This window comes from Delphinus delphis, chromosome 14 (assembly GCF_949987515.2).
Source record: "Delphinus delphis chromosome 14, mDelDel1.2, whole genome shotgun sequence".
Classification (NCBI taxonomy): domain Eukaryota; kingdom Metazoa; phylum Chordata; class Mammalia; order Artiodactyla; family Delphinidae; genus Delphinus; species Delphinus delphis.
The window spans coordinates 64,084,381-64,109,678 of record NC_082696.1 but is presented as its reverse complement, the minus strand read 5'-3'; positions in this window follow the sequence as shown (position 1 = coordinate 64,109,678).

Below are 25,298 nucleotides of genomic sequence, written 5' to 3'. Positions count from 1 at the left end.
TTAATGTGAGCGACAGAACATATTCAGAGTACTACCACACAGAAAAGAGGGCCGTTTGGACTAGAATACTGGTGATGAAAATGAATATAAGTTGATGATTAGGTACATATATAGAAAGCAATATCTAGTACCCAGTACTGAACTAGATATGAAGGAAAAGGGATACTGCAGCACCAAGGATAACTCTTCCATAAATTGGTACAACCATTTTGAAAAAACGTTTGGCATGTTTTTGTAATTGTGATGCCATCTAATGAGATAAGGAAGAATGCGGGATGACCCAATTTGGTAGGAAGGAAATACTTATGTTTCATTATGGACAGGCTGAATTTCATGTGTTGAAATTCCCCCAAAATGACTGGCTTTGAGGTATGACAAAAACAAGTACTGTAACATAAGTCTTATGTAAGTTTCAGTTTCCTCATTGCTATTAAAATTACATTTCCAGCCAAGCATATTGAAGGATATTAGGATATAGGACACTGGGGAACAAAACTTGTTGATCTTTTAATTTCCTCTCAGGTTATGCATTCCCCTTGACAGTGATGGCATTTTACCTGCTTTAGGTGAAGTCCTGCCAAGTCACAGAATGTATTAAATAAGGGTTTAACAAGCTTGTTATATCACTACTAACCACAAGTTCTATGCACACTTTCTAACTCTGTATTGGTGCTAATTTATCAACATTGATCTTAGATTAAATAATTATCAATAGACTTGATGAATGTATATATGCATTGCAATTATTTATTGATGACTAGGAGTACAGAAAAGGAAAATAAAAGGGATTCTTCTATAATCTCTCATTTAGTTCTGCCCAGTTTGTTCTCTCCTCAGTTTGACCATTTATTTCAATTAATTAAGATCCATTAAATTCAATTGAACAAATATTTAGTTATTCCTTTCTGTCCAAGGAAGGAAAGTAAGTTACTGACTGGAGTATAACTGGTAGCATGTTTAAGAGAATCTTAGTTAAAAATGTCCTTTCTATTCTCAGAGAAAAATAAAATTACCACACAAGCACTGAGAGGTAACTCAAAACTTGTGTTTTTTGAGGGAAGTAGTGTAGAGTTATGTCCCTAGTCTCTTTTTTCAATTTGTTTCAGCGGAACATAAAGGCGATGCCATAAACCTCCTGTTACTTCAAATAAAGTGTTTACTCATCATAACACACGGTTGTGTGCTCGGCATCTCTTGGACGCTGCCTCTAGCAAACCCCTCAAACATAGGACTTGTGCTCAAGGTGCACCTCAGCACACTCTCCTCCCAACCTGTTCCTATACTCCCCGTCTTGTTCAATCACCATTTTTCTACTAACCCCAGGTAGAACTTGGATTATTTCTATTTTCTCCATTTCCTGAATTTCTGCACATAACATTACTCAGTACATCTTATCAAATCCATTTTTGAAATGACTCAGAATCCCATCTCTTCTCTCCGTGCTTACAGACCCTGGATTAAATGACGTTCTCTTCATTTTCAGCCTAGATTACTATAGCAAATTTCCCTTGTTAGGTTTGCACCATTCTCACCCATGCAAAGCAGTTAGGAGTATCCTTCTAAGTGCAAATTCAGTCAGGCCATACCCATGATTAAAGCTGTTCACTGATCCCTCATTACCTGTGAGGTAAAGTGCCATTTTGAGGCCAAAGTACATCCTCAGCCTTTGTTCTTTTAATTCTCCATAGCCTTACCTCCATATACCAAACGTGCTCAATTATTTGCTGGACCTTAAAAACCCCATCCATTTCATGACTCTCAGATTTGCATCCAGCTATCCTTGACCCTACCTCTCTTCTGTCCAAGGCAGGTAAAAGTAGAGTCATCATACATTTGGGTTTCCCTTGGTGATTTCTGGTTTACATCCATTGTTTCAACACAATCATTAATAGAATTCCCTTTCACTCAGAATTATGGTTGCCCAGATGGTGAATTAGATGATTCCCTTAGCCAAAGTCACCTTTTTCTCTAAAACTTTCCTAATTATTTAGGATCATATAATTCCATGGAACACTAAATATTTCTACATGGTATAATTCACATGGTAGTGTAATAAATTATGTAGTAAATGTCCTAATACGTTATGCATTCTATAGCAGTAGGAATAGCAGCTAACCTTTAAAGTGTGTATTAGACAATTCCAAAAACCTTATGAGTAAAATTTCATGTATGCTTTACAGCAATCCTGAAAGGAAGGCGCTCTGGTCATCCCTGTTTTGCAGACAAGGAAACTGAGGCAAAGCGAGTTTAAGTAAATTGCTCAAGGTCACATACCTGATACAGGGCAAGAGGTAGTGCTGTCAGGTAAACCAAGGCAATGGTTTCAAAGTCCACACTATTATGAAGTGCAATATGAATGTTTACCCTTGTGTCCCTATTGCCTTAGAATACGTATCTAAGAGATGCACGATAAATGCATTTGTAAGTGAATGATTATTTTAAAGAGAAATGTCATTTTGAATTTCCTAGTCAAATAAATTCATACAGTCTTAGATGGCTGGTTATATCAGAATGCTATCCCCTTCCTCTTTTTTCTTTTATAAAATTCCTGTGATATCGATGTTAACTTTCTCTCCCTCCAGCAAGAATAAGTGACTACTCCTGAAATTATTCTAATTATATAGCTAAATAATTATACAAAATGCTCTTTTGAAAGTTACAACTAGCTTTTTTTTTTTTTACCATTTCTAAATTTAGAACTCTTTTGTTCCTTTTTATTTTCATTTGTGTGCTTGTCTTAATAGCAGAAGTACACTCAGGCTTTGTACTGGTATTGGAAAGTCTTGAAACAAGAATAGATGGAGAAAAATAAATATTTCAAATTGTATGTTTGCTGGGAGGTGAAGGGATTGCTCAGATGCTGGCATCAGTAGTGGAAAGTAAGTGACTATAATTCCTTAATCGAGTATTTGACTTCCTACACAGGAAGAGAACTCGCCTGAACAGTTGGTGAATTCTTAAAGAGTTAAACAGGGAAACATGGCAATTCCTTACTTTTCAGTGCAATTAGATTTGCACGTTAAGCTTAAAAAAAGAAAGAGAGAGGAATAGAAAGAATACTTATGAATACTCTGACACTCTGAAATTAAATGTAGCTATTGAGAATAGAAGAGATTTAAGGAACTGAGAAAAATCATTTGCATTAAAGAAGAATCTTCATAAAGGTACCAATCTTCAACCCTCCCTGACTGGAGTCTGATTCCGTAATGAATTGTGCGCATACGTACACATACTTATCTGTATAAAGTTTTCTTTAGATCTACCACAGGAAAGAGAATCTGATATCCCTTGAGAACAGACAAGTCTATATTTACGCAGACAGAGCCTCAGATCAATTAAACAAAATGAGCTTTATAAGAGAAAAACATTAGGCAGACTCCTTCCTGGATTATTTTTCTAAAAGAAGTTTTCAGTTCTAATTGATACCTTGAAGCTTGTTGCTGCAAATTGAAGTTTATGTCAAATATTTGGCAGTACTTCAGGAAAAGGATTCGGTTCACCCTGATTCCCTAATTGAGATGTGCAGGGGGTGCTTTGCTTCTTTTTTACCTAGAAGTGTTGTGGTGACATTGTCTACAAGGGCTGTTTCAACTTGAGTTCTCACTTCTTTTCTTGCTGAGTGCTAAATTGTCTTTTACTCTATCTGGCAATCTGTTACTTTTTTCTTCCCCCCCACAGGGTTCAGTATTTGTCCTTGAAGAGTTGTCAACTGCAAAGCGCAAAGAAAATTGTATATCCAATTAAAGTGAGGCAAAACACAACTGTCAAATAAAAGTCATTAACCCACCTGAGTACCATAATTTTTGGTATACCTGACAGCTCCCTTCTCAGTTCCTTCAGCTGAAGTCATTCCCAATCCCCTTCCTTTCTTGGAAAGATACTGCTTATGGGACAGTTTCAGGGTCTATAGTATGTGATGTTAATTAAGTTTTGTCACTTCCTCATCCAATTGTAAGTAGCATATTTATTAGACATGTTTTCAGAATGAATGATTTAGTGTATTTAGAAGAACAACAGTGAATCCTCATGCTTGATACCTTTGATTTTATCCACGCTCATTCTTGCCTTTTTAACATATAAACTTCATTCCTACTTCTTTTCAGGGCCATGCTCTTCCTCTGGATAGACTGGATAGGCAACATTGAATAAGGCAGGGAAGTTTACTGCCCTTACAGGTTTATATCGAGTGAGACAAACAAGCAACTAACAAACTATGACTCAACAACAATTGCTGTAAGTGACATGCAAGAACAGGGCAGAGTGCTATGAGAACAACAGATCTGAGACAGCAGCCTTTGGTCCACTCTGAAGGGTGGAAAGAAAGAAATAGAGCCACTGAGAGAAGACTTGAGGAGGCTGCCTTCCCTGCTGGGGGTCCAGCTTGTATTAAGGAAAGAAGGAGGAAATAAGGATCTTGATAATGATGCTGAGGAGAAATAAACAGGAGGATGAGAAGGGAGATAGCTAACGTGTATTCTGGGTTTTCTAGGTATCAGTTTTGGTGATTTATACCTTTGTGTTACAGAAAACAGTGAGGCTAATTGGTTTCAAAAATTCACAACCCTATTATCTCTCATGAAATGTGGTCCAAGAGTAAAAATCTCCATGTAGGTTCGGATCGTCCAGAACCTAGGCTTTTGCATCTGTCTGCTCATCCATCTCTGTGCAGTCGCTGCCCTCAGCTGCCTCCCTCCACTCATGACTGTAAAACGGCAACAACAATTCCAGTCGTTATAACCAGACATGACAATGTTCAGAGGATGACACTTCCTCTGCCTCATCTCTCTTTTTAGGAGAGGGAAGTCATTTCCAAGATGCCCTCAGCTGACTTTCTCTCATGTTTTATTAGGCAGAATGGGGACACAGTGCCCATTCCTAAGTGAATCATTGAGAAGGGGAGAGACAAGTGACAGGATGAGATTAAAGATGGAAATTAGCAAGTCAAGCCCGTGACCACTTCAGATATCCCAAAGTATCTTCATTCCACTTCAATGCATAGATTGAATACTCCAGGTATATGTCCTCTTAAAGGAAGCTTACTAGTCAAGCTATATGTGCACTTTTCAAGTCAATTTCTCATAATCTTTTCACACCAATTATTATTAACATACCTGTTACTTAAGATGGTAAACAGAAGATTTGAGAAAACTATGGTAGTTAATGCATTTTTGCTCTTAAAGTTTATTCATGCAAAATATTTTAAATCTGAAGAACTAGGGGACAGATGCTGCTGGGAGTGATACATTCTGTCTTCCTTGTCATTTACTGTGACAATGAACAATATGTCACATTGGCTTTACCAACATGTGAAATTAATCATAGAAGAAATTGAAAGCAGAAGAAAATTTAAAATATCACAAGAAAACTCTTTGTACTGACCATAGTCAATTACCTTTCTATTATACTGATAGTATAATTATAAAAATAGTTCCTGTTCATTGAGAGATCACTATATGGTTGGCGTTAGACACAATCTTAATTCTCATATCATATGTGTGGTGTATTTTTATTCCCATTATCTTGGAGTTCAGAGACTTCTATAAAGTTACATCAGTGGGAGAGGCTGCCAATACTCACACTCATCCATCCTACTCTAAACTCACTGTTCTTATTACACAAATATTCTGCCTGGCGTTATGCCTTGACCCTGAAAATTCCCCAAAGAATCAGAATATGGCTTCAACAATCAATGGGCTTTTGGAAGTCCCATTAAGAATTGTACCTATAATTCATCTGTCAATAAAACTTGAAGGAGTTTACATTTCTACCTTTCATGAATACCACCCTAATTAAAGTAGCTTTGCTATCATTATACTTCCATGGCAATTCACTTCTAAAACCTTGCTACATTTAATTTTTACAAGCGTAGCTCTCTAAAGACTGAACGGGTTGTGAAAAGACATTTATTCTCCACAAGTTTCCATGCTTTATGTTTCAGCATAAGAAGTATAGAATTTTTCTACAGGAAAGTTAAAGATATTTCTGACCTTGAGTACAGCACACTTGTCTTCCTATTTTATTGCTTTGATATTTTTTCACAATTTTTACATGCTTACTCACCAATGTCCTTTTGTATGAGATAGCTTTCATTTTACTCTTTCAGATAGATATAGTAGTAGTATCTTAAGAGTAACTTTGAGTGAGTTAAACAAATGCTAATGAGAAGGCTTTTTTCTAGCTTATTTTCTTTTGGTTTAAGTCATTGCTTTTCCTGTCATGCACTTCCTCTGTCATGGATTAATTGAAAGTGTGACTGTGCTGAGTCCCACTGTTACATCCACAGGTAGGTAAAGGTATTTTAAGATACAGAGAAGAGAGAAAGATTAAACAGATAGTGCTCAAGATAGATTTTATACATATATAAAATATTGGGCTGTACTTCCCTTGCCCAGAGCTAGACTACTCCTGGAATTGAGTTTATACTTCAGAGAAGTCACGTTCATAGGCCCTTACTCTGAATGCCTCACAGCTTGGCTGATTTAGCAAATAAAAATACAAGACACTAGTTAAATTTGAATTTTACATATACAACAAATAATTTTTAGTATAAGTATGTCCCAAATAATAGTTGAGACATGCCGAAGAATAACCACCTAGTGCCAATGCCATAGAGGCCCTTACCTTACCAAGAGCTTCTTAAGGGCCAGGACTGTGAACTTCACATTTACACAACTAAGAGTTTCTGGCGTAGAGCGAGGACCCACATGTTGGGTGGTGTTGGTGGTAAGAGGCACCGTGATAACAGAAGAAAAAGAAGGGGGGAGAGTATTTGCTTAATAAACGTCAGTTGAACTGAATGAAATGTCTCAGATTCTGATGTCAGGGCCTGAGGACATTATTATTTATTTACACTACCAGGAAGCGGCAACCAACAAAAGACATGTGGGCGCCAAAACCTCTGGGCTATGATACCGCATCAGAAGTTTTCAATGCTGTCAAAGGTCTGACCAATCCCCTAATGTTAGCGCAAAAGGACTAATGCAATTACTGAGGATCATTCAAAAAGTAGATACTTTTTGATGCCACTTAAAACATTCAGTTTCACTTACTACCTTAGTGCTTTTAAGGAATATCATAAAAGCAACCACTTAATAGTCGAAAAATAATTCACCTCACTAAGCACTGAACTAGCAGGTATCAATGTAAGGGGTATTATTCTAGTACAAGTTCAACAAAAGCAGAGCTCTTTTTCTTCTTCTTCAATTTTCTTTGCAAATCCTAGAGAAATATATACTGACAATATCATTAAATGTTCTGACAGTTTTTTTTTTTTTCTATGTGGAATTCAGAATCTGGGCTGAAGAGTTCATGCATTTTGCTTATGTGATGTATTTTGATTTGTATCTTTTAAGATGTTGAACTAGAATCAAACTGACTCATGATGTTTCCTAGTCATCCATAGCTCCTGTCACCATCCCTGCTACAACATGTGACATTTCACAGACAGTCAGTTCATAAGCTTATACATAAAGTGCACTAAATATATCTGGAACAGCAGAGACAGCTGCAGGTTATGGCTAACTAAAACTCACACATTCTTTTCATAATGATCTGTGATGTTTGTCTGAACTAATAATCACATGCCATTTGAACTCTGAACCTTGGAAAATTGTCAGAGCTTCTAAAATAAATAGGTGACCAATGATGTCTGAATATTTGAGGGGAAAATTGTTCACAATTTATGAGTTCTAAACATTTTTGCAGTTATATTTTCTACAGGAAGCATTTGCCTTTATATTAAGAATAAAGAAAATGATTTAAAATATTTCCCCAAACTTTCATTTATGAGATTTTAATATACTACTAATAAGCAGTAAGAATATTGTGTTACATACTCAAAATACTAGTTGAGGGAGAGTCAGTTTGGATTATGGCGGTGTCAGTTACAGGACATATTATACAACAGGGCAAGGTCAGACAACTCTGAGTCCAAAAACATGCTTCTGTCACTATTTCTCTAGTCCTCAGTTTTCCTGTGATCCTAAAATCAATCCTGTTGATTTCAGGTAGTAACGTGAACTAGGTCTGAAATTTTTATGTAGTTTGTATTAACAAATTAGGAAGATTAATTTAGTATTATTATAATTGTATTTAGTGTTAAGCTCTTTCAAAGAAGGTGCTTCTAAAGTTTTGAAAACTATAGGAGAACTTAGTCTCCAGGGAATCTGGCTTTGTTATTCAATTGTTATGAAAACATTTTAAATGAACAGCACAGATATTCAGGAAACCTCTGGTACAAAGATCTTCAAGCCTGCATCATGTCATAACCCAATGGCTTTGGATATCTCCAACTACGTATGGAGAATATAGTTTGCACTACTGAACCTTTAGGTGCTATTTCACTCAGAAAGGAGTCTCTTTACAGATAAAGACAGGTAAAGGGCAAAACCAACTATTCTAATCCTAAAATTATATTGAAGGATGTAATAACAGAGAAATAACATTTCTCTTTTTTTCCCTTATTGCTTAACTGGGGAAACTATGAAAAAAACATTAACATAATAAAAAAGAAATACAAATATGGTATGAAACAAAAGTTAAGTGGCATGGGGACTATATAAGCTCCAGTATGCAACTAATTAATATTTTGTGACACTCGGGGCTCTGTATTATTCTTGGCACATAGAAGGATTACACATCTCACGATTTGAGTTAGTTTCACTCTATAGCTTGCCTTGAGTACCGAAATGTGAGCAGAAATAGCATGTGCCACTTCAGGGCAGAATATTAACAGTATGTACTTTGCATACTACTCAGTCATAAAAAAGAACGAAATTTTGCCATTTGCATCAATATGGATGGACTTGCAGGGCATTATGCTAAGTGCAATAAGTCAGAGAGAGAATGATAAATACTGTAGGATATCGCTTATATGTGGAATCTAAAAAATACAACAAGCTAGTAAATAGAACATAAAAGAAGCAGACTCACAGATACAGAGAAAAAACTAGTGGTTACCAGTGAGGAGGAGCAATATAGGGGTGGAGAAGTGGGAGGTACAGACTGTTGGGTATAAAACAGGCTCAAGGATGCACTGTGCAACATGGGGAATAGAATCAATATTTTAGAATAACTGTAAATGGAAAGTAAACTTTAAAATTGTATAATTTTTTTTTTTAAAAAGAGAATGTACTTTGCCATGTTTCTTTATTCTCCACCACCGGCAACAATGATGTTCCAGAAGACATTATCACCTCATCAGCCTAGGCTCTGTAATAAGGACGGAGCGAAACAAAACCAGCAGCTTATATACTATTAAGAGTAGCGTGTGTAAAATATAAAATTGTGTTGTTTTAAGTACTGAGGTTACTGTAACACTATCTATGGCCTCACGGAGACAAAAATAAATTCCAATTGTTGCTATACGTGAGAAATAAGAGTCACATAGGTTGAAAGTACAAAAAAGATACAGAAAAATAATAAAGATAAGATGCTCTGAATTAGAAGCCCAGAGTTATGGTTATAAAAAGCAGATAAGATAGAATTAAAGGGAAATGCATTATTTTAGATAAAAGGAATCAATTAAAAGCAAAAATATTTGACTCACCAGGAGTATACAACAAATGGTAACTTGTATTCACCTCACAGTATAGCCTTGAAAAAATATAACAAAAATTAGATAATAACAAGAAGAAACTGGCAAATCCTTGCTATACTGAAAGATATTAAAATAAATTCTTTAGTACTTGATAAGACAAGCAGACAATAAATTAATAAAAATGAAAGGTTTGACCAACAAAATCATCATGATTTATCTGAGGGACATACATTAAAAAAAGCCTAGAAAAAATAACTTCTTCTCAAACCCTTAGCATATTATAAAATTTGATCACATCCTCATTCATTAAAAAAACTAATAAGTTTTAAAGAACTGATAGGATATGTACAATATTCTCTAAGCTAAAGGCAATAAAGTTAGGAAAAAATAAAAAGGGTAGTGTAAAAATGCATAAACCTATATATTTAAATGCACCTTAACTTATTCATGGTTAAATAAAAAATACAACACAAATTTAAAAATAAAACTTAGAATAGAATGCTAATGAAAATATGCCATTGTAAATCTTATAGGAAACAGCTAAAAAGTAATTTGAGGGCAATTAATCTGTATAAATACTTAGATTAGAAAAGAATGGATGTTTACTATTGATGAGCCAACTGTCCAACTTAAAGGATGTGGAAAAGAATAAGAGAATTCATCAAAGAAAAATAGAAGGAACAAAGTAACAATATAAGATCAGAAATTAATGAAATGGAAAACAGAGATACCAGTTAGAGAATTAACAAAGTTGTTTCTTTGACAAGACTGTTAAAATATTTTTTTTAAGAATGGGTGACATAACTAAATACAACACATACTCAATATTTATTTAGAGACTCCTACAAAAAAACTTTGTGTTAATACATTTAAAATTTTAAAGGAAATCTAAAGTCCCCTCAAGTCTTTGGCCTAGAACTAATCTGAACAAGTGTGAGAGGAAATTACCCAAATCTTGGGGAAAATAAACTGGAAATGAATAGTCAGAAAACTTTCTGGTGTTCACACACCTCTTGGAATAGCTTGTGTTCACAACAGCCAAAGGGGAAAAACCTTGTAATATACAGAACATTAGGTAGAATTCACAGAAATGTAGCACTGTAGTGCTGGGATAAATTAGCCTTGGATAAAACACTACTTTAAACCCACCATAAATAACTTCATGGCAGATAAAACCAAAAACACTATTTCCAGGGATATGATAAAGTGCAGTAATCAACAAGATAAAATTCAGACACACCTGAAAGCCAATAAAAAATTATTACACATGCACAGAAGCTGGTAAATATAACCCATAATTAGGAAAAAAAAGTCAAACAATAGAAAGAGATCCTGATGATGGAATTAGCAGATAAGGATGGGAAAAAACGCACAAATTCTCTGCATGTTCAAGAATGTAGGGAAAAAAAGAAGTATAATAAGGACAGAAATAGAAGATTTAAAAAGACTCAAAAGCAAATTGTAATCTCTGAATTAAAAATTAACTAATTGAGAATAGCAGCAGATTAGACACTGCAGAAGAAATTATCAGTGAACTTGATTATGTAGTGATAGAAACTATATAAAAGGAAGACCTCCAAAATGACATTAAAGTATAATGGCAATTGTTCTAAGGTATAATTGGTGTCCCAGAAGGAGAAGGGGAAGGTGGTTTGAAGAAATAAAGACTTAACAGCTTCTTAAGTTGTTAAAAACAATAAACTTACCGGTGCAAAAAGCTTAATGAATTCCCAGCAGAATAAACGTAAAAAACATCCCAAGGGAATCACAATTTACTGCAATCCAGTGTTTAAAGAGACAATTCAAAAAGTAGCCAGGAAAAAAGTCACATTATTTATAAGGAATTTAAAATTTACATCAGATTTCTCATCCAGAAACATGCAAAACATAATATTAAGCAATATTGTTAAAATGCTGAAAAAATAAAATGTAAATCTAGAAATTTTACCCAGTAAAAATAACAATAGATAAGAAACAAAGACTTTCTCAGAAAATAATCCTGTGAGAATTCACTTTCAGCAGATTACGTTGCAAGAAATGATAAAGGAAGTTTTCCAAGCAGAAGGAAGATTATAGCAGATAGAAATTTGGACCTAAATAAAATACATAGGTAAATACCAAAAATAAAAAGCTTTTTATGTTGTACTTCCTTTAAAAGATAGCTGCTTTATGCAAAAATAATATTTATAACAACAAAAGAAAGGGTGTAAGTAGATAATAATACTGTCATTAAATTTATATTACATACAAATTGACAATATTTTTAGAAGGTAAACTGTCATGAAATAAAGGTACATATTTTAAATTCCAAAATAATCATTAATAAAATTAACCAGTATATAGATAATGACAATAGTACAGATAAATTAAATCATAGAAATCTAATCCAACAGAAAGCAAGAAAAGATTTTAAAAGAAACAAATATCTGAGATATAAAATGAGAAAATAACAAGATTAATGAATATGTTAAATTTAAAAGTTCCAAACACCTTAATTAAAAGGCAGAATTGTTAACTGTTTGATTAAAAAAAAAGACCTTGCTTTATACTCTCTGCAAGAAGCCTGCTAAAATACAGACATGTTTAAAGTAAGTAGAACAAAGTATGCTATACAAACATTAATCAAAAGCAAGCTAGGGTGGTTGTATTAATATGAGACAAAGCATATGCAAAAATGGGGAATATTACCAGACATTTTACATTAATAAATAAAGTCATCAAGAAGATATGACATTTCTAAATGAATATGCTATTGACAATGGGCTTGAAAATACAGGAAGAAGAGTGAATAGAAATGGAAGGAAAAATAGATAATACTAATTCATCTCTCAGTAATTAATAGAACACATTTTTCTAAAAGAATATAGGAGACTTGAACAATGCTCTCAACAACTTTACTTAATTAGTATTTATAGAACACCTCAACCAACAACTGCAGAGCATGCATTCAATAATACATGTAATATTCACCAAGATAGATTATATTCTATGACATAAAACAAGTACTGATAAAATTTAAAGTATTCAAATCATGCAAGTATATATTCTGATAAAATGGAATTTAAATTCAAAATTAACAGCAAAATGATCTCTAAAAAATCCCAAAATATTTAGAAGTTAACATACTTCTAAATAACCCATGAATCAACTAAGAAATCACATCGGAAATTAGAAAATATTTTGAACTGAATTAAAATGAAAGGTCAACATATTAACATTTGCAGAGCAAACTGAAAGCATTTTTACTGCTTATATTAGAAAAGAGAAAGATTAAGTCAATCATGTATCTACCTTAATAAGAAAAATAAAAGTACCCCAAATAAACAGGAAATAATGAAGTCAAGGTCAGACAAGGACTTTGAAACCGACAAAACCACAGAGAACATCAAAGAAGCAAAAAACTAATTCTTTGAAGAGTTCAATAAAATTAAGACTGAAAAAAGTCACAAATTTCCTCTTATGAAGCACTCTCTGCTAATATATTTTACAACTTAAGTAAAATGGGCAAATTGTTTGAAATAAATCACCAAAGTTCATTCAGAAGAAATAAATAGCCTAAATAGCCCTATATTTAGCCTAGTATTTCAAGTTTTAGGTTAAAACTTTCCAACAACACAAACAAACAAAAACAATTCCATGCCCACACAGCTTCACTGATGAATTCTACTAAACATTTCGGTAAAAACAAAAACAAAAACAAAATACCACTATAAACACTTTTTAGAAATATAAGATGGGGGACTCCAACAATTCATTTTTTGGAGCCAGTCTTTCCCCAATAACATTACAAGACAAAGTAAGAGAAAACTGCAAACTAATACCCCTCATGAGCATAGCCACAAAAATTTTTAACAAAATTTTAGCAAGTAAAACCCACTAATATGTAAAACAGATAACAGCTGAACAGACCGAAAAACCAACTCGTCTAGGATTCATTAGAAAGGTGAGGACACAGGGCAAACCAGGATTGGAGAGAGACAGGCGAATGCAGCTCATAGGAGCAGAGACTCACCAGTGCTGGCGCAGGAAAACTTGAGCTGTAATCAATGACTTGCTGGAGCCTCGACAACTCTGGGATTTAAAAACTCCAGGGGGATCCAAGAATAAGGGCTCCCACAATTTTGTCAGTTTTCCTACAGGAGCTCTCAGTAAATATCAGAGAAGAATCCCCTCAGGCTTCCAGCAAGGAAACGGGAAGGAGCCATTTTGAAACGCGCAAGAGCTCTCTGTTCTTAACAAGGTCTGTTCTTAACAAGGTCTGTTCTTAACAAGGTCTGTTCTTAACAAGGTCTGCCCTCAGGAGAAACTAGTTAAGCAGAGATTAACCCAGTGAGGTATTATCAGAGCCCAACTGATCTGCTAGGATATTATCAGAGCCTAACTGACTGTATTGTTGCTGATCTTTCGCCATCAGTACACTTAACGTAGGCTTATTTAGTCCAGGTTCAGCTCAATTGCGCATGATTAGAGAATTCACAGGTGTTCTAACTTGGCTGCCCGCTCACTGGGAAACTAGGCACGCTCACTGGGAAACTAGGCACGCTCACTGGGAAACTAAGCAGCATCACGAAACAATACGATCCAGCTGGAGAGAACGGATTTGGATGTATTAATAGATGAGGGACAGCCTGAGGGGCAATATTCTCAGCAGAAAAAAAGATTTTAAGAGAAACCACACTGCTGGACAAAGTGAGGAAAATGGTCTATTTATAGGGTTACTTGGTACAGGATGAGATTTAGTTGATGAGAATGATATTACATTACTAGAACAAATGCAAACCCTGCATATTAATCAACTTCCTTTCCAGGGATGTAGAATAAGGGTGCTGTTTTTTAAAAAAGGAGAGATTAGTTCTTTCAAATCAGCACAGAGGGCTAGTCTGTCCTTAGTGGACCCTTAAACCATGGGATTCCTTTGAAAGTCCATTTGTGCAGGGATTGACATTCATCTCCAACATAAAATGCTTAGCCAAACATTAAAAATGATATTGCATAAATACAAAAAACAAAGCTTATTTCAGGGAGCATGACAATTACTGCAGGGGTGGTTTTGAAGACAGCCCCAATATTCTTCAACATTTCTCCCATTATGTCTGTGTCCCTCCCTTAATTACAGGCTCCATCTCTACCTGGCCAAGGGAATATGATGGAAGTGATACTGTGCCACTTTCTGTGTTCAGCCCTTATGAAACCAATAGCTTCTACTTCCTGTCTCTGGGCTATTTGCTCTTGAAAACCAGTCCCTAAGCAGTGAAGAAGCCCATGCTGGCTGTCCCATGGAGAGGCTCAAGAACTAGCATCAAATTGCCAGTCAGGAGATTAAGTCATTTTGCAAGTGGATCTTCCAACCCAGGTGAACTGCTCCAGCTGACACCATGTTGAGCAGAGATTAGCTGACAAAATCACACATTGGTAAGCAAAATAAATGACTGCTTTTGTGTAACAGCCCTGGAATTTTGAGATTAGGTAGCTGCACAGCTGTGGATGACTGGAACCGCTATATGCTTGGTAGCTCTGGATTTCTGTACAGACTTCACACGCTTGTGGGAATTTTCCCTTTACGCTAGGAGCTCTAACCAAAACAGATACAGTAGCATCCTTCTTCTTTTAGTTACTCCTCAGTCTGTTAAAATCAGCAGCCTGCTACTATCCCATTCAGAAAACAATTCGATGCACGATTTTACTGTACAGATGAAAACCTGAAGACAAGGCATTCAAGTAACTTGTTCCAAATCACACAGTTAGTAGCAGACCCAAACCTGGTTCACTGGTCATGATTCTTTATATAGTTGCCTCCCCTCCCCACCGCATATTTGTTTTCCTTAGGATCCCAAAGGATCTCATGAAGAATCTTTAGGCCATCTCTGTATGGCCTGGAGTTGTATTCAAAGTGTTGTATTTATCACCAGCATGTTTTTTTCTAGCGATTTCCAAAGTTTCATCGATTTCTCAAAACAATTTAGAAACCCCCAGGCTTTGTTAGTATTATTTCTGCTCACTTATCATAGAAAACTTCTGTTTTTATTGAGTTAAAAACAGCAGTTGTATATTTATGAACGAATAAACTGAAGTCTCGTCTGCGTCTTAGTAAACACACGGCACACGCTACAGACTGACGTTCAGATTTGTGAGACATAACTCCCCATTACTTCATTGAATAAATTATTAACAAAGATCCTACTATGTTCCAGGCATGTAAAAATGAATGGGGTGTGGTCCCAAGCTGAGTCTTCCGATTTGGAATTTTCTCTTCCTATGCTTTCCGATCTAAGGGCTATGGTTGGTAAATACAATCTGAACAGTTGAACACCTGCTTTTCTAATTGTTTGTTTTTCACCTTTCCCTGAATTCTAACCATGGCATCAAAAGCCCTTTTTGATTCTTTGTCTTTAAACCTCAACTAGTTCTCTAACTAGGTCTTTCCTGGCTTGTTCATCTCGCAGCAGCAAAACTGACAGCAGTTTTGACATAGCTCCCTGTTGTACTTATTCCGTGAGCTACCAAAAAAAAAAAAAAAAAAGCTAATATCTTTCTTTCAATTTCAAATAAGACTTCTTTGCAGTCCTCTTTGCTCCGAGATTAGAGAAACAAGAATGAAAGCTTAAAAGGATATTTCCCAATTGAGAGAATTTATTTACACTTACTCCCCTAGCTTTGATAGTTTACACAACAAAACGAAGTAAATTTCTACATTACAGATTCTGGAAGAGAAATAAAAACACCAGCCCTTTCTGTCAGGTTATTATGCCAACTAGATGTATCTTCATTTGTATTTCTGTCTACTTTTTAGCAAAGGTTAGCACACAGCAATTGAATAACCCTCACCAAAGAGTACATAAGAAGCTGTTTTGTGAAAAAAGATACATAGGCATTCTCACAGGACACAGGACACTTGGGCATTTTATAAGCTTCTAATTTCATTTGCTTCATGACAATCAATAAAATTGTTAATCCTTTGTCCAAATAAGGTCACATTCTTAGGCAGTGGGGATTAGGACTTCAACATCTTTTGGGGGGAAAAATATTTAACCCATAATGCCAACCAAAGATCTGAAAGGTATTTTAGCAAGTGAAGCAACAGTATATTTCTACACCACTTTACTCGCTAATCTCTTTGTGCCTGGTTATTTATGTCATAGAGTTGAATACGCAAGGATGAAAAAGACTGTTCAATTTTATTACAAGGCATATTTGGGTGAGATGCTCTTTTAACACTCCGTTTTACAAACTCACTTCCATTAGCTAGAGTTGAGTTTTGCTTCTTTAAAAAACGCACACTGATACCTAGTGATTTTCCCCTTAAAACTAGAAATCGATAATTCAGGATATGGGAGAAGACATGAGTTTTGATAGGAAAATATATGGTGGAGAGAAGTGAAAATCAGAAATGGAAGAGTGACTGGGGACATAGGTATAAAAGATGCTCTAAAAAGTGGGCTACTGATAGTGGAGGATAGGTGGTAGTATTTACAACATAAAGATGCCTAGCATATTGGAAACGAGATTTGTATTGAAATTAATATAGTTTAAAAAACTAATGGGAGAATATTACACATTTTTCCACTACTACTCCATTAACATATGTGATTTATCTTATACAGGCATGCTCCATTTTATTGCACTTTGCAGATATCGCATTTTTACAAATTGAAGGTTTCCGGCAACCCTGCTTCTAGCAAGTCTATTAGCGTCATTCTTCTAACAGCATTTGTTCACTTTGTGTCTCTGTGTCACATTTTGGTAATTCGCACACTATTTCAAAGTTTTTCATTATTATTATATCTGTTATGACGATCTGTGATCAGTTACCTTTGATGCTACTACTATAATTCACTGAAGGCTCAGATGATGGTTAGCATTTTTTAGCAATAAAGCACTTTTAACTAAAGTGTATGCATTGTTTTTTTAGACATAATGCTACTGCACACTTAATAGTCTACAGTATAGTGTAAACATAACTTTTACATGCACTGGGAAACCAGAAAATTAGTGGGACTTGCTTGTAATATTTGCTTTATTGCAGTGGTCTGGAACTGAACCTGCAATATCTCTGAGATATTCCTGTATCTGCATAGTAGACAATCAGGCAGTATGTGTTGAACTAATAAATTAAAAAAATTTCTTAAGCAGAATGTACAATAGTAAATCTATTGTCATCTGAGATAGTAGAACAGAATACATAAATAAGTAAAGGAGTATATTTAGAGAACTCTGAATGGGTAAGATGCCAACAGTAACACAACAATCCTTATGTGTTACTGTTGATGGCATAGATGGAAACCCAGCTGGGAATGTGGGAGCCTGGATGATCATCAATATTATCCAGAGAGGGGGATTTCTTAATTTTATAAACACAAACAAAATCAATCATAAAATAAACATATTTTACAATAAAGAAAAATAATTGAACTTTATCATGGTGATGAAAAATTATTTATAAAACCACCAACACCTCCTTATAGCTTGCTGTTTGGCACTATTACAGCATTAATCAAGGGAATCAGAATACTACGACTAGCAAGATATGAAGCAGATGTGTGATGTCTGCCATAAAATCCCAGAACAGAAATATCTAGGTAGAACGTTATCGTCCATCCTCTGTATTTCAACATGATAATGCCAATCGGTTCAGGCAAGAAAACAAATCCAAATGAAACAAATTAAAGCAAAGTCAATCTTATTAATAGTCAACATTAGAGCAACTTCTAAGAATTATCAGTTTGACAGTTATTGTCATTTACCTTTGTATATTTTTATACATGTTCTTTATGAGTAATAGTTTTATACCTACAAAATGCAGATAATATTCTTAGTCATCAGAATTTCTGTGCTTTATTGACTCCAGCCCGTAATGACATTATGAAATCCACTCTTCAGATTGCTTCCTGGGCATATCTAGTAAATTTGCTTTTACTCTGTGTGTGTCTATAAAATTGAATCTATAACAAAGTTACCAAGATAGTGACTTTGCTTGAGGTACTAAATTCCACAGGCAGGATTAATGATGTGCCTACTCCACTCCAGTTTAAATCTCAACTAATGAACAATGAGGAACAAGCAGTGCAGGACTTCAGCAAGTTGCAAAACTTAATATTAATGCCTGTTCCTGAAATGTTACAGCTATCACCACATTAACTGAATGAATAACCTAAGAGAAAAGAAGCCTTACTTACCAATTAGCTCTGCTGAGACATCCCCAGCAGGAGAGAGAAAAGGCACCAGCACGTCCTCATAAGCAGAACAGTGTGCAAGTCCTCCTTGTGAGAGATGAGGCCAGCGGGCCAAAGCAGATATCTTTGAAATAATTTGCTCCAGTTGCTCTGTTACAGACACAATAAGGTTTGTTAGAGTTAACTTACCTCCAGTTTAAATGTCTGCATTTCATTTTTTTCAAAATTCTGAAATACGTAGAAATTACAAAAGTACTGAGTAGTTTTTTCATGAGGACACATTTGGATTATTTTCTCCTGTTTCTAAGGAAAAATAAATATAATATACTTTTAAAATAAATAAGCAAAAAACTAAAAGAAAATACTTTGAAACACTAGTGATCTCATGTTTCTCTACCAGCCTACACAGTGTTTCAGAAAAGACAAACAGAAAACCAAAACAGCACAGACCATCTGTTTATTTTGCACACTTAGGACGCAATAACTCTATGTACTACACTTCTTCAGTGTCAATATAAAGCACCCTGTTCCTCTCTTCCTTCACAATAAATGTGGGATAATCACACATAAAGTACTAGACTACATACATATAGAGAGAATTTTAAATACTGCTTTTGGTCTAAGAGTTAGAGTTGTCTAGTACTTTAATAAACGCACAAATACCGTAAAGGCATTTTTCCCAATGGTATCTAGAAATTATGTATGTAGTATATTTATTCAGTAGTATATCCTTATAGCATATTCATTATCATTTTGATTTTCTTCTTTTATTTCAGCAATGTATTCTCACTTGATTTGTTTGCCCTGCAAAGGTCCTTTGGTATGTGCACTGGGGGGATGGTGTTTTCATTTTCATGTGCTTTCTTATTATTTTTTTAAAATGCCTTATATATGATAGTTTTCTCTGGGTAATTTGATACATATTTTTAGTTTCATGAAATGCTGGGTTTGGTCAGCTCACCACTACCTGTTACTACAAACTCACATACCACATCATCATCAAATTACTGATTTTTTATTTTAAATAAAATTTTAAATTAGCATTACTTTGATAAGTCAACACGTATGGAGTAAGCAATGCACTTTAAAATGTATACTTAGTGCTTGGTGATTATTAAATGTTTTAATAATATCCATTGGTTCTCAGATCTGTAGTACTCTGTCCTTTCATATACACATCTAAGTGAACTGATGGATAGCTGCTAATTTTACCTAAGGAATAGTTAGTTATACATGCTAAAGATATAGTTAAATTGCAATAATATTTAGATAAGTACTAATAATTTAAATAAACTTCAGATGAAAAGGGAAGATTTAAGAAAGCTTTATTTGATGATTGAAAAACTAAATTCTTTATAATCTTCAGTTTGAAAGACTGTAATATTAATTTTACAGGCATGCTTTGATTTGTTATTCCCCATTCATTTACTCAATATATATGCATTAAGCACCATTTATATGCAGAACTATAATATCACTGAGAAGGATTTAAAGGTGGTAGCAAAGAGTGCTTGAAAATGCATTTCACACTTATTTTGCTACAGCAAATAAGTACACTGTTGGAATCAATTTGCAATATTTGGAATGTTGCATTATAATATTATTTTTAAATATGAGGTGGATATCTGAGAAAGGAAAATAGTCGATTTTACTAGTAAAAATATAGATAACCACAACCACATCAGGAGGGTGGGGAAAAAAATACTGACTCAAATCTTATTCTTAAACAGGGTTAGATTCTACTTAGAAATAGTCATCTAAAGCTTTAACATGCAGGTCAGATACTGAGAATTCACTTGACCAAATTAATTTGCTGATAAATATTAAATTAAACTCATTATAAAGAAATCTTCAGAAAAATGTCAGTCGTGATACTTCATTTTTCTTCTAACTATACCCTTTCATATTTGGGATAAAATTCATTGTTTATGGCAGTAGCTACAAGTAAGTGGGCTCTGTTGAAGCTCCCGAGAATCTGTGACACTTAAATAATACATGCACGTATTAGATTAATATATTTGAAGTAATGGAGTGGAGTAAAAATAATCCAGAATTTTAGGGGCTCAATTATTTTGGCATATTTATTGCCAAATATTATTGGCATATTTTTATATGGAGTTATGCATGTGATGAAAAAGAAAATGAGTAATTAAGGACAATTGGCAATATTACCACATATATTTTATATAAGAAAATCAATAAAAACAGTTTAAAAAGAATAAATTACCAGAAAAATTAATTTTTGAAAGACCAAGAAAGGAAAAAATAAATAATATAGAAGATGAGAATAAAATAGACAGATTACTTAAAAAGGTGCTGAACTTTATGTATTATTAAGTGAATATATTCATGGGACAGACCATTCGCTATAGTAGGCAACAAATAATATACCTTCACTTCTCCAAAGAAATAATTCTACTGACTACTTTTCTTAAAAGACTAAAAATGGGTATTATATTCTAATAAAATTGTAAATAAAATAAACATTTCAACATACATACATATATATTGTATATATATACAGATATATATATATACAATTCCTAAATAATGAAAATATTTTTTAACAAGACTAATGCACTGCTGTTATATAACTAAAGCCACACTTATAGGAAAGACTTCATCATTAAATATAGAAGCATTAAAGCAAACTTAAATCATATACAACTTGAGGACTTAGAGAATACAAAAATAAACCTAAGAATAAATGCATAAATTATTTTAAACATGAAAATGGAAAAATTATTAGGAAAAAAACTAGAAAAGTATATTAGTGAGGAAGCTTTTGGTCACAAGTAAACTCTGACTCAACTGACATTATCATTGAGAAAATGTATTTTCTCACAGGACAAGAAGTTCAAATATAGTGTGCTGATCCATGCATAGTATAGTAAGGGATCCAGTAATGGTCTTCACTCTCCCCTTCTCTTTATATTGGATTTCATCAAAGGACAGCTCTCCTTATGTGTACAACATGGCTACAGCATTCCTAGGGGTCCCTTCCAGACATGAGGACATCTAAATGTATATTCTTTGTATCTGTTTTGAAGCATAGGAAAATTAATCCCAGGAACTTCACAATATAGTTCCCTTCATATCTTTCAGCCATAATTATATCTCCTGCTTTTGCCCAAATCAATTAATGGAAAGATGAATGGAACAAAGATGAGTGGCTTAAACCATCACGATTCAAGTCTCTGAACTAGGTCAGAAGTGCCTCACCTGCAACACACAGCTCTTCAGAGGAGGCTGGATCTTTAAACCACATATTGAATGTTTCTGCTAAAAGAGCAAATTGATGATGGTAACTAAATTCTACTTATTTGACAAAATCTGAATACACAATTTTTAAGCATATATCAAGTTTAACCAGCTAAAATACTCAAATGCATAGTATATCAAATGCAATGAATAATACAGAAAGGACAGAACATTAGAATAGCACATAACTTGAATAAAGTGGATGAAATGGATAATTTTTAAAAAAATACTAATGCTAACACGGGGAGAAGAAAAATATTTAAACCAAGAAAAAACTGTCCTAAAATATTTCTAAAACTATGCTTGACTATTGCAGGTAAATGCTTAATCTGTTTCAGAATTAAGGAAAAGATTGAGAGCATCATGATTACTTTTCAAAATTAGCATATCTTGTATCAAAAACATTAGATCGATTTTTAAAAAGTGGAAAATTGCAGATGGATCTCACTTATGACTATGGATGAACCTAATCTACTAGGATTAGGTTCAGGTGAAGCAGCAGTAAATGCATAATTACAGCCACTTAAGATAGAAGTTTATTTCTCAGATAAATGAAGTACAAATATAGGCAGGTTGGGGATGGTATGCCAGCTGCATAAACATCAGAGACCCAGGTTTCTAGTGTCTTTCTCTTCCACTCTCCTCATATGAGGGTTCTTTTTCAGATCATGGTCTAGAATGGCTGCTGGAGCTCCAACCATAACATAGAAATTCGCGGTTAAAAAAGGAGAAAGGAAAAAGATGAAAGGGTAAGTTAGATCCTTTTAAGAAGACTTCCTAGAAGTGACACACAACACTTCTGCTTGTTACACCTAAGCATAACTTTTTACTTGGCCACGTCTAGATTCAAGAAAGGCTGAGCAGTGTAATCATTTAGCTGGGCACACTACCGCTCAAAGAAACCAAGCCCCTGTAACAAAGAAAGCATGGGAGTTTCTGCTGTGTACGCAAAAACCCTTACTAGGAAACTAACAAATCTAATCCACAAATGTATTAAAAGAAAATTAAAACATGATCTCGTTGAGTTTACCCCCCAATGCAAAAAGAGCTTAATGTTCTAAAGTCTATTTGTAGTATTCATCACATCACTAAATCAAAGGAGAAAGATTGTATCAATAGCTTGCAGAAGATGATTTGGCAAAATTATACATCAATTCCTGAAGAAAAGAAGGTCTAGGGCTTCCCTGGTGGCGCAGTGGTTGAGAGTACACCTGCCGATGCAGGGGACACGGGTTCGTGCCCCGGCCCGGGAAGATCCCACATGCCGCGGAGTCTCTTTCAGTCTCTTTCAGTCTTTGACTGAAAGATCCAGCTAGCTAGCTACCTATACATGTGTTCCTGAGCCAGGAGTATTTTTCTTCCTTTATTTGCAATTTATTTTTTTTAATTCAGAACATGGCTAGTTTTGATTTTCAGTGAAATAATACACATAACTTTAGAATGAGCACTTGAATTTGATAAGTTCTACATTTAGGAATCAACCCCTAAAACAATTCCTGCCTTCAGAGAGTTAAGAAATGACTAACCCTTTTGGGCTTCATTCCATAATGTCAGAAATTGTGGAATTCACCAGCACTTAATGTATTTTGTTTTCTCTCTCTATGATGTTTGAATATCCATGATTTCCTTTTGTGATATAGCTAAATGCTTAAATTATTTGACGTACACTCTCTCTAAAGCTTCTGACAGTGCATGAAAACCAGAGACCAAGACACCGTTATCAGTCTTCCAGAGCTTTCCAAATAACTTAATGTGTAAGAAAATTAGATTGGAAAAATAACTCAGTCTGAAGCAGTCTGCTTATCTCAGATATACCCCAGTATGACTCATTCAGGAGAGAATTTAATAAGTCCCACATACTAAAGACAATGTCACCTTGTAACAAATGACCAAAATTGAAGCTTCAGGAAAGCTTCACAAAGAAGCATGTCCTTGCTTGGCTGGATTCTGCAGCTATAGGAATACAAGAGTCCAAGGCCCTTTCTTTGTATATCCAAGTAGAGTAAACATCATCAGTCCAGAATAAAGGAGTCATAGATTCTTGCATTTCTACAGAGTTTTGACCATTTGAAATGAGAAACCTGTCAGGTGATGTTGAGTATTCTGAATTTCAAACTCTATTAGATTTCCAGGGGAGCACAGTAATAAGTAGTTTTAAGTTCAGCAGTGCAAGGCAGTGCCACGTGGTTTGGATTCTGTTAACATAAGAGTGATCTAGTTAGATGGAATGCTCCCTGGGATGAAATTTTAGTTTTCCCTTTTGGAGTTGAAAATAAAAATAATGCCATTTTCTCTCTCACTGAGGTGCTCTTACATAGGCTTTTCTGGTGAAGTTACAATAAACCCATATGGATGAAATAAACAAGTTTCCCATTTAGATCCCCTGTGTATAATCCACATCAACTTAATGTATCCAATTGACTTAAAATAAAATTCAGATGCTTGAAATCTATAACCATAGGAAAAAGGGAAATGGGAAAAGTTTACAGAATGCATAGAGGACACAGGAAGCACATAAAATTGCATACTGCATTTTCACACTTTGTGACAACTTGTGATCAAATAATATCTTAATTCTGTACATTGAAATCTGGTGGTTAAAGCAACATGACTTAGACCAAGTGTATTCCTGGGGGGATAATAAACAAGATTTGATTAAACATCTAGTCTTGGTTTTCCCAGAAACAATAGAAATCCAAAGAAAGTATCATAAGAATAGAGTTTGAGAACAGGAAGTGACTAAGAGACGTGCTATTCTGACTCCAGCATGATACAATCAAGGCAGAGAGCCCTAGGTGATTCTGATTTGCCTGAAGTTCACTTTTAAGATCTTTTCATCTTTCAAACATATAATAGTTTTAAAATTTGAACAAAAATACAGGCATTTGCACTTGGGTTCAAAAAATTCTTTTATAATTTTAGCTTAACTTTGAAATGTGGTACATGAACTTTGCATAATTTTGTACTTATTTAATAAATGTAGTCTTTTGTAGCACTTGGATAAAGTTAATTGATATTGATGACTCTCTTAATATATTGTTTTTTATCAGGTTATATACTATGCAGATGAGGCTACCGTTTTTTGGCACTGAGTGGGCAATTTCCAGACATATGTAAATTATTGTTATATAAAATAAGTTATTAGCTTTGTTATTTGTTACTCTGTTGAATCTGCTTTTTAAATCTTTATTTTAAAATCCAGCTTTGTAGGAAAAACTAGTTCTCTCTTTAAAATAGACAAGTGCATTGAAAACATATACTCTGGATTACGTTAGAATATTCTAACTATTTATTTTGGTAAGTGTTTGTCAACTGTTTGTCAACACATG